This window comes from Ptychodera flava (genome assembly GCF_041260155.1).
Source record: "Ptychodera flava strain L36383 chromosome 3 unlocalized genomic scaffold, AS_Pfla_20210202 Scaffold_27__1_contigs__length_13241970_pilon, whole genome shotgun sequence".
In the NCBI taxonomy this organism is placed as follows: Eukaryota; Metazoa; Hemichordata; class Enteropneusta; family Ptychoderidae; genus Ptychodera; species Ptychodera flava.
This window is the reverse complement of record NW_027248281.1, coordinates 8981024-8993052: the sequence shown is the minus strand read 5'-3', so window position 1 is coordinate 8993052 and position 12029 is coordinate 8981024.

Here is a 12029-nt window from a genome sequence, read left to right as displayed (position 1 = left end):
GCGTCTCCGACTCAATCGGCCATTGTTGTTTACAACACGACATTTTGTGCGTTTCCTCTGAGTAATTTTTCTTACCGTCTCATGTTTCTCTGTTGTAATAATAATGCATGACAGTGGTAATGTACGTTTCTACGTGTCTTATTTCGTGGATTGAACTAGTATTTTTGGGAGGAAGTCATACGTACATTTGTAAAACTAGGACTAAATTCACGCGTCTCCGACTCAATCGGCCATTGTTGTTTACAAGTTATACAACACGACACTTTGAAATTAGACGCGAAAGCTTGAGCATGCGCTGATCGCAATGTTGTAGTGATTAACATAATCTCGCGTCTGACAAGTCTCTCAAATCACGGGAATTTCCGTGAGCTTGCAATACGAGAGATAAACAGTTACGTTTGTTTATGTTAATGAGTGTTCAAGTTTTTCACGGATTATAACCAGGATTACATGAAAGAAAATAGCTAGTTGCCTGTCCTTCCGTTTTTTAAGGTCTATGATTTGACACAGACTTTCTCATTTGACCTTTGAAACGCTTATATATTTGTCCACACCTGAATGGAAAGTGATATCAAATAATATAAAGGAAAAGTGTGAAAAACTGTCACAAAAGTGGTTTCAAAGAATGTTACAAAATATGTAATTACATTCTCTTAAATTCTTTACAAACATGGATAAATCTACATATATACAGCGCCATCCAATAATATATCAGTATTTGAAACTTCTATCTTTTGATCACCAGGTGTTTTCATATTCATAGAAGATAAATTTCAAGTACAGAAACTGTAAATTGTGATGGTTTTTACTATTTTTCTTTTTTATTGCAATGTTCTATTCCTAAGGTATTAAAGATACACAGTATCCAGCTTGTCATTTCAGCCTGAACACGCATGTTTAACTGAAAATGTACATGTGAAAAGTGTATTATTGATGAGTGAATTCTGGTGCAGACTAGAATTCAAATGTAAACATTAGAGGCCCAGAATGCTAAATTTTTATGACTTTTACCAAATTTCAGCCAGATTGTCTTGTCTTACTCCCATAAGTACGTTTGCGTGCAGGGTTTTAAGCCTGTCAATTCAGCTTGTACATGTGTAAACTGCATTGCCATTGTTGACAAATGAATTCTGGTCCGGACTAGAATTCAAGTTAAACAGTTTCCCCAGTTTTGGTAATGTACAGTCTATATGCATGTGTTTGTATATCAGCTTGTGTGTCCTCTGTTAATTACACAGAAAATCTGCAAGATTTCTCAGAGCTACTTGTAAATGTATGCCTGTACAAACTCCCTCCCATCATTGTCATCAGTTTGTCTTTCTGTACTGCATGAAAGTGAAGGTGTTTTGTAATATGGCAGTTTCCCCAGTGTTGTGTAGTGAGAAATTCCATGTAGAAATTAATGACAAAAGTCACACAACTACATCTGAGTGTCTCTACACTGTAAATTTTTTGGGGGGGGCTTGAAAAAATTACCCATGTAGGACTTGAACCCACATTCCCCGAATTCGGTTAAAGTTGGTTTGACATGTGCTGTCCTGTTTGCCTTTTTTCTTCCGAGAAAAAGACCTCAGATTTTACACTGGCTATTCTCCCAAAGGAAATGTTTTAAGGAATCACACACACACACACACACACACACACACACACACACACACACACACACACACACGTGTATATATATATATATATATATATATATATATATATATATATATATATATTATATATATATATATATATATGTTATATATATATGTTATGTGTTAGGACACACAAGCTGATATGTGTGTTTATGTGTGTAGGTGCGCGTATATAGTATGTCTATGTATGCAAGCGTGCTGCACAGAAAAACTTGCACAATTTTTCAGAGCTACACTGTATGCCTGAACACAGTCACTCTATCATTGTCTTCTCATCGTCTGTCTGTACTACATATCTATTAACACATTTGCACGGTATATATATGTGAATATACATATATGTACATATGTAGTAGTACAGTACATACAGGGACTATGATGTGCACATGTATGCACGTTCATGCCTGTTGCAATGTAAAGCATAAATAATGCGTGTCCATCTCAACCCATGTTGTTTCCCTGTACACCTGTAAAAATGTTTCCAGTGTGTTAACTTATTATTTTCCATTTGAGGCCTCGTGTTTCAATTAACACCAATGCAGTTACAAATATTTTAGTATGCTTGCTATGACAATGGGTCAGAATTTCCACTAAATTCATGACAAGCATTGTAACATATCGATTGTAATGACAACCACCATTGTTCATATCACTGGAGTAAAATTACCAAGCTGTTGTTAGTTTGAAATAGAATAAATTATATGCAGCACATAAACATACATTGGCCTGACAAACTATCAAAGTGTTCATCTTAATTTGTTCAAAGCCTTGACAAGGAGTAAATTATTTTACCTACAATTTTATGGCTGCATTAGACTATTCATGCAACAGTGTCCCTTAATGTTTTTGGATGTCACTGACATTTGGTTCATAAAAGTAAAATGCAAAATTGCTAAAGTGAGAATATGTTGCTTGTAATATTATTAGTGAAGTATCTTAAAGGTACCCCTTTTTACTCAACATTTTGGAAACTTCAAGCTCAACTTGGATGGGTACACCTCAAACCGCACCTCCCCCCCCCCCCCGTGTAATGATGAGTTTCTCCTTGCACATAGGTGTGCATGTTTAAATGTTTGACCCCTTGTTAACTTCAAAATAGATGACCTAGGCGCCTATACCTTCAACTGTTTCATCCGATGTTTTCTTTACAGCTTGTCGGGTATTCCTTCTCGTCTCAATTGCAGATTGTTGCATTGCATTCCTTTGTAAAGCTGCTGCTGTTATTAGCCGCGATAAGTAAGTACTACCTCCATGGTACAACGTTCATATGATTTGAGGCAGATCGTCCAACGCGCTGGGATTACCTCCGGGGATTACCTCCATTGAAGGGAAAAAGTACCTGCCGTGTGCCGGTGCAGTAACGATCGGTGACCCGAGTCAAACGATGGAGGTAGCAAACTAAGTCAAACATCGCATTTCGGCATGGTTGAGACATCTCGCTTCTACTCTCACGGTCAAAATAATCTTCGCAGCCGCTTTTTCTTTGTCCTTGAGTGCAGCTGTGCATGCTTTGGTATGTAAGCTGGGGTGTGTTGTGACGTAACTGTATATACTATTAAAATAGGTAGGGGTCAGTTCCTTGTGCCATGCCGCCAGAAAAAATATTGCAATCTTAAAGCTGAAACTATATCACAGGACGAAAACACAGTAGTGATTGTAAGTGATATACAATAGAATTATACTCAAGAGAGAAATGCACACCTAACACTTAACAGGCAGTACAAGATCTGTTCCCTACTGTCCTTCCCTTTTTACAATGGACTACCCGACCCTTGACCTTCACTAAGGTAAAAGGTAAATATGAACCGAATCTCGACACACAGACAGAAACCGGCGGAACGCATAAGTCATGTCACGGTTTTTGTGGAGGGACCGTGGTCATGCACAGTGGCTGCGTGCACGATTTTGTGGAGGGACCATGCTGCGTATCATACCATCGTCAAAGATTCGCACAATTCAACATTTATTCGACCAGTCTTCAAGGCGACAGCTTATGCAGTGAACTTAACTGTGCGTGATGTAACAATGCAGTGGATCGTCGCTCAGACCTGCTTATCCAGGTCATGGATAATGGCGTGCAGTTGCAGAAAAAACAGCCGGCTTTAGACTCAAGCACCTTACACAACATGTACTTTTGACCACAGTCGAATCGTGACTTTAAACAGCGTGTATGTATAACCGACACACTTGTTCATCTCAGGAATTTGACCACTTCGGTTCACTGTTGCGGCCGGCCAGGAATGTAGTGTAGTGGAGGTATCTCATTCACACACTCTTCCATGCCTATGTAAAGGTATGTCAAGTTTGTAATCTTTATCCAAACACCCTTTTTATAGTTCCGCGGTTCAAATCAAACAAACATTGACCAGTAAAGCTCAATCTTCAAATAGCAAGGGAGGAGTCCTTGGGCGAGGGGGGAGGGGGTTGTTACTTTGAAATGTATTATGCCAAGGGACACTTTGTAAATTTTAGGCATGTCCATTTGATCAACAGACATTCAACTGTAGACATTTACATTTCAATTACATTCAGCATCGCCCTTCAGGTCTTTTTATACTCCATTGTGTAATTATACAGACATACATGGTATAATATTGCAAATTACCAAGGTACATTTTCTTTTAACATTGCACCTCTGCTTCTACAGTACATGCATATGTGTTCCTCAGGCCCACTTCTCCCATTGCCAATATCTTGTATTTAAATATAAATATATTAGGATTTCACTGAATTTTACAGCTCACAGAGTCAGAGTCATTCATTGTGGCACCAGAATTTTGCCAGCACTGAAGGTCGCCTAGCCTTGTGTTAGGAAAACCTATAAGTACATATAATTTTACTAAGTTCAGTGGTTTTTCAGAGACATGCACAAAAATTTGTATCTTTTAAACCTCAAATTTAATTAGGCCATGTTGATGCAAACTGTCAATGTAAAAGTAGTGTACAGTTTGCAATTTCCTGAGAAAACTGACAAGAACTTTGCCATTTAAACAAATGCAATCATGGTGCAATGAAGCATTTGGTAACTAACACTACTCTTACAGTTTCCCTACCACAAGTTTGTTGAACTGAATAATTGCCTGTATTTTCACCAAAAGTACCACATTATCTTCACAATATACAAATTTTATGTTTTGTAAATTCATTTAACACTAACAAAAGAGCTCTCCATTATATTTAAATGATTAGAGAGAAATGAATTAAATGTGAACTGACAAATATAAAGAGACTTAAATAGTACATTTACAGTTGTGTACCAGTCAAACATACATTTGATGCTGAACACTTGCAATAAGTAGGTCTTTCATACTCTGGTATTTTAATTGCAAAGGTAATTCTGGAGTTTTAAATGAAAGAGTAAGTTAAAACTACACTGTACAGGTACATGTGACAGCCAGCTATAATACTGTACTGAAATGCCAGTGTCAGTTGCTTTGAGACAAACAGCTTATTACACCTTCACTAAACTGCTGGATCTACTTTCCCTTGGACCCCTCACCAAAAACAAAAAATAGAAGCATAGTCACATAGGGGTCATGATATAAATCTATGAAATGGTCATAAATGTGAAGACAGCCAGAATTGAGCTGACGATGTTCTGGTGTACAGTACTGAAAATGAGAGTAATTATACACATGGTATATAGTGAATTTAAATATTTTTGTTTTTTCTTTCAATTACATGTCAATACATATTTTGTATGCTGTTTGGTTTGTATGGCTCAACTAATATGTGTGTTTTATTATCTTTGATTGTAGATCATTGCCATGAGAAGGACACCAACAACACAATAGAGGCTGAAGAATTACATGGGCACATGAACAGTACTTCATTGTGTGTAGAGTTGATAGAGGAGATTGATGATGGAAACAAAACGGATGGGACCCAGAATACTTGCCAAGACTTCAAGACCACATTGAGGAGTAAGTAGTCAAACCCTTGATGGAAAAGCTACTTCATATGTCAAAGAAAATCAAGGGACTATAGTTTAGGTAGATTCTACAAATACTAAAAAATGTTTGAAGCTTTCAACTTCGTTGATTTAAGAACATTGTCACAGAGTTTTCCTTTTCCTTCCTCCAATTTGTTTTAGAATGGATACATGTAGCAACAAAATTCAAATTGACATCTTGTGATACATGTACAGTAAGATTGAAGTCATGGTCAAAGATACGAGAAATTCCCCTGACAAAATACTGGTTCAGTTGCTTTGAATACTGAAACAAGGACTCTAAGGGGTGTCTTTAGCTCATACTTGTATACATGTAGTTAAATACATGTAGCTTTTTTATGTGATGTGTATTTTGCATAATTATAAAAGAATGTAGCAGTTATACAGGAATTTGTTTGGCAATACTAATTACGTACAGTTTCAGACTTTTCAATTCAGTCTAGTTTTTGTGGGTTTTTAGCTTGTCAAGATCTGTTGTTACACATTTAGAAAATGATTTCATTCAATTCTATACACTGTTCTATGGCGGACTACTAATGTGCAATATTTTGTTCACAATCTGATTAATTGCTGGTGGCTGAGATAGGACCCATACATGTACATGTATATGTACATGTACAACTCATATATGATTGAATTATTTTTTATTTAACTCTGTAAACCAAAACAAAGATGAAATCATGTTTACTTTGATACATGTATGCTTACTGTCAAAAGAGAGCATTGATATACTTTTATAAAAAAAGTAAAATTTAAATAGAATAGGCCATTGCTTTGAATCTTTAACATTTTGCAAATGTGCCATGATAAGGCCAAAAAAAAATATGTGCTGTTCCGATTACATGGTTTCAAAAATAGGGTAGGTAGGTAGGGAAATTTTTTTCAATTTTTTTTTATTTCTCAATGTGCATTTTGTACACGTTCAAACAAACTACCAGTGAACAATTTCCTCATGAAACGCACTCAAATTGAATACCAATATATAAAAATATAATATTGATCAGTAGAATTGAAGTGTGTGGTTTATTAGACTGCCAAGGAAATTGATATGGCTGAATAACAATTCTTTGACAGGAAACTGAACTGTTTATCCATAGGTAAATCCTCAGCTTTTTGCAGTCACTCGCAAGAAAAACGCACATACTTTACGTTGAAGTTGTTTGTAGCCTCGCCAACCTGTATATTTGTCTGCTGTACTTCCAACCACGGCCCAGCAGCATCACTGGCACATTCAACTCGAATAGAGTACATTTTACATTCAGAAAAACCTGGATGGTGTTCCTCCAAAATTTCTTCGAATGTTCGGTTCTGTCTAACAGAAGACAAAATCGACCTTTCTTCGCCATGATCGCATTTGCGAAACAAAATTGAGTACACGTTATGTCCATCGCGAGTCACCATTTTGTTTGAGACGTGGCCTGCTATAAGTAGGGATACCAGGCCCTTTTTGTTCTTGGTTAAACTTACTTGAATTGTATGTTTTCTTGAAGATCTTGTCTCAGGATTCAAAAAACTGTTTGAATGATGGTTCTATCTTGTCTACTTCCAGGGTTATGATTTTTTTAGAATTAAAATATGCTCGATTTTTTGACAAATGGTCAAAAAATTTCAACATATGGCTATTAAAGAGTCATTTTGTGGGTATCCCTATGAAAAAATATAGTTGTATAATAACATTAATTCTCTAACTAATCTGCTTTAAAATACTTTTTGTGCAATATATTGTAAGAGTAAGGTATAAGGAGCTTTTGTTTTCTTTACACAGAGACTTGAAAATGCCAAAAATTTTGTGAGACAGAGTTGAAAATTGGACGGCACCGTGTATACTACCAGTCAAAAAGCTATTTTTCGCCATTTTCAAACTACTGTAACTTTCAGAGTTTTTAAGCTAGTTCTGTCAAATTTTGGACAGTTAAACTTGAGTAATAACAAAAAAGAATAAATAGATTTTAGATCTGTAAAATTTCTTAAATGTTACATTTGAGAAATTCTGATATTAAAAAAAAACAAAAATCATAGGAATATGAATAAAATAAGTCATTGTTCAACTGATCAACTCACAGTACAGAATAATCCCCCTGGAGCTGTCCTTTTTTACACAAGAATATTACTCCCCCCTAAAAAGCTGTCATCTTGTTGTACTCAGTTTTCCTTTAGCATTGAAATCTAGAGTCAGGGTTATGATTTTTTCCTTTCCTTTCCTTAGATTTTTCATTCTCTCTTCATTTGCCAGTCTTTCAACTTGTCTTGTTTATCAATTCCCGATTCCTGCACTACCCCTGTCTGTCATTTTCCCCAGTTTACGTTAATGCTGTTTAAAAATAAAGGTTGTTTACATACATTTATTATAATAATAACCATGGCATGCTGACTTTATTACCATACATCATTGAAAGAGTATTCATTTCTGTTGTCAAATATCATTTTGTAAATTTTGTGTAACATCAACAGATGAAAAATGAACACAGTTTAATGTTCGCAAAACTACCAGGGTTAACGTTTGAAAACAGCTGATTGTAGCGTTGGCAGTTAGGGGCTGTTCAACGAAGTACGTACGTACGGCAAATTCACGGTAAATTCCGAACGCACAGATTTTGAAACTACTCAGAACTGACCTTAACACACAGTTTTTGGTGTACGGGTTTATATTTTAATGATAGAATGACTATAAAAATAAAATTGACCAAAATTTTGCTCGATTCACTATAACAAAACACGGGTTTTCACTTGGCCTGCATAATATGGCCGCACTGTGCATGGCGCTGTTCGGAAATGACAACAAGAATGTAAATGAAAGATTACATCAAAAAACGGCCATGAAAATGCTTCAAAACTTTCCACAAATTTAATATAACAGTTGCTGCTTGGTATACTAACTCCGATCACTGAAAATTGTCCCTGCATTTTAGCGAAATCCTACCTACAAAACGCCGTTTCGGCACTGAACAACATACTGTAACGAGCCATTCCATTCTAACATAGGAAGTAGTGGCCTGAGAAATGTGCGTGCCGGGCCGCAGTACGGTATGCTGTATGGCGAAAAATAATGCTTGATTTTGAGCGCTAAAATGACACGATTTTTTTTCATTATTTTCAAAAAAAATCCCATGGTAGAACGAGCAGTTGAATAGGAATTTTTTTTATCGAAAATTTTATTGAATTAGACCTAATACTTTTTGAGATACAGCAGTTTGAAAACCGGAAACCGTTCAGTGTGCAACAACTGTCAGTGTCACGTCGCAAGTTTTCAGATCATGAGCGTCTGGCATCACTTCTATAAGAATGACGTATTAGTTCTCGCGTAATTCGCGCGATTTGTCATAGTTCTCGCGTGATTTCATGCGTTTCACGTTTCTTCATATCGTTATTTTTACTTCCGGGTTTACGAGGCTCTAAAAAGTCTAGGGTCGGGGGGTTAAAATTGGGGTAGGTCGGGTAATCGGAACAGCACATATTTTTTTTTTTGGCCTAAACATGCAGAAATTATTCAATTCTGAAATTGATATTACTTACATTAACCCTTTTCCTGCCAAGTCCATATTTCACCACCAGGTCAAGATGGTTAAAATAATGAAACACAACATATTCCATATGATGTATTTTAACATATTACTGTACATTTGAAGGCTGTTGAAAACATAAATTCTATAAACTTGATTTTTTTTTACCAAGCCAAGTGGGTGAAAATACGTCATGTTTTGGCTCAATACCGCTTTTTACTGACTTGGCTGATGGGAAAGTGATACTGTCTGGCACGAAAAGGGTTAACATAACACTTTTTTACATCAATCCTTAAGCAGTCACAATATTTCAACTGATCATTTGCAGTATTTGCTTCGTCAGATGGCTATTGTTTTTCTCAGGCTAGAACTGAAGGAGCCAAGTGTAGTTGGATGTTTTTAATTGTTGTAACATGGCAAGGATATTGTGACAGTATATTGGAGACAATGTGTTCTCTCTTGTAGACAATGTGTTCTCTCTTGTAGACAGCAATTTAAGTATTAAATGCTTGAAGAATAATTTAATCTAACACTAAAAATAGCTATCTGTGCTGACCTGAATTCAACATTAGTAGTACTGAAGCAACAATTTGGACAACAGTGAAACTCTAACAATCACATTCTTTTTCACCTCAGTGACTTCATAGGTTTCTGTGGCAGCTACAGAGTCACATAAAATTTTTTAGCACACAACATGTATTTCCATACATGTAGGGACTAATAAACAGAATTGAAAATTTAATTGTTTATGGAAACTCCACACAGGGCACTCTGCAGTCCATTTTGTTGTCGTTCACAACTGTACATTTTCCTCATCTTTTAAAACCCTTTGAAGTGTATACCAGTTTAACAAGAGGGGTATGTGTTCAAAGACTTGTTCATCAAATTTCCTTCCAAAATTATATAACTTTTTACAATCCACATTCATTAGTTACCATATTATTTTTTATTTAAGTGTGATGCTACATATACATGTATCTGTTATGTAATGATTAAGCCCCTTCATATCAATCAACATGATTACATTTTATTCTGTATCAGATTTGTTCTTACATGATTAGGTTTTCATTTTTCTCTGACACTTCTGTGTAGGGCTATATACACCGTACGCTGGCTGCAAGGTCACTTGTATGTATGATGTAAAACTCTGTCTTTCAATTTGAAAATAGTATAGTAGGTCTCCAGTGCTACACTTAACTTTGTGGCCACCCAGTGTATGGTTCATCACCATGTATCAGGACCATCAACTTACAATGATAATTCAAAGACACTAAAAATTTGCATTCATTTGCTAAGAACTATGTATATTGTATATCAACTGCTTTTTACCAGTCAATTACATTGCAGTAGCATGTATATACAATGTATATCTGTGAGAATTTGTTGAAAGCATTACTACTAGATATTGCTAAATTGTTGTAACATTGCAAAAATAATGATTTGTAATTGTAAGGTGGAAGGGTTGAAATTTAAACTTAAGGCTGCATTCACAAACACCTCTGGAGGTGAAGGGCAGGAGATTTCAGGGGAGACTTGAAAAAATTTAAAACATCCCGGGGCATCATAAAAAAATTGACATTGCAAAGGATGGGAGACTTGAAAATTTATTTAATATCAAATTCCTTTCAAAATACCTTCTGGCACTTTCATTTCCTGCCATTTCCATTTGCGGCGTGACATAGTTATATGTACTTATGAGTACATGAAATTTCATGTACTCATAAGCACATATACATTGTAACTACCATCTTCTAATAATTATGTCAATTATTCAGGTACATAAATGCACCAATATTGCAGTTTTAAATTAGGAAAAAATTATTCACAGTTTTGCCATAGACTCCAATGTATAGGGATCAACATTTCTTGTACACATATGCACTTTTTGCCTGCCAATTCAAGCAAAGTACATTTAAATGAATTATCACACACATATAAATGTAAAGATATAGCTTTTTTGGGGGGAACAAATTGTAATAATTTGCCCAATAGCCTCGCATGCATTATGATTTGATATTTTCAGACAAAGCATTATATTGGCCACATTTTGCCTTCCTTTGGGAGTGACTAAAAATTATAGCAAGTCAGAAGGGAGGGGAGGGGGCTTGAACACATTGTAATTTTAATTTAAAATTTGTTAGGGGGTATTTGAAAAAATCTGAGAACTTATTTGGGAATCCCCCCCCATCCAGAGCTGTTTGTCAATGCAGCCTAATGGTTCAGTGTAGAAAAGCATTCAATCTAAGTATGGCAAATTATAACTGTAATTTTGAGATATTTTGTTTGAATATATTTGTACCTGATGTAACACAAACATTGACTTTTCTTTCAAATCAGATGCTCTCTTAACATAATGTACAATGTATTTGTGAATATATTTTGTAATGTATATTACTACTACATGTACTCATTGAAATGTTAAATTCTGTATATATATGTCAATAAATGGTTATGAATTGTAATTGAATGTAATTTATGCCTGTCACTTTCCTTTTTTTTCCACAAAGAATTTCACTATCACCTTTATCTGTGCACACATTCTATATTTACACATATTGTCCTCGGTGATGGTGATTCAATTAAGGAAATGTCTAAACAGTCATAACTGAGTATGGCCAATAGCATTAGAACAGACGAGTTCACCTTGTGAAGTATCGTCAACAATTGTTCAGATTTGGAACTGAGTGTAGTAAGTAGTTTTTAATCAGATTAGTTGACCTTGAAGTGATGTCAACTATGGTTGAGATTTTGAACAGAGTATAAATGTTGCAATTTTTCGACAATGGTTGACAAACTGAATCACCTTACTCTGAAATTGAAATTTTTTATAATATAAGGCAAGTACTGCTAATCACGTATGTGTTTTGTGGACTTTTCCTTGGAAAAAAATGAATTTCATGTGCAGTAATTTCTCGGGTCACATTTTTCATCAGA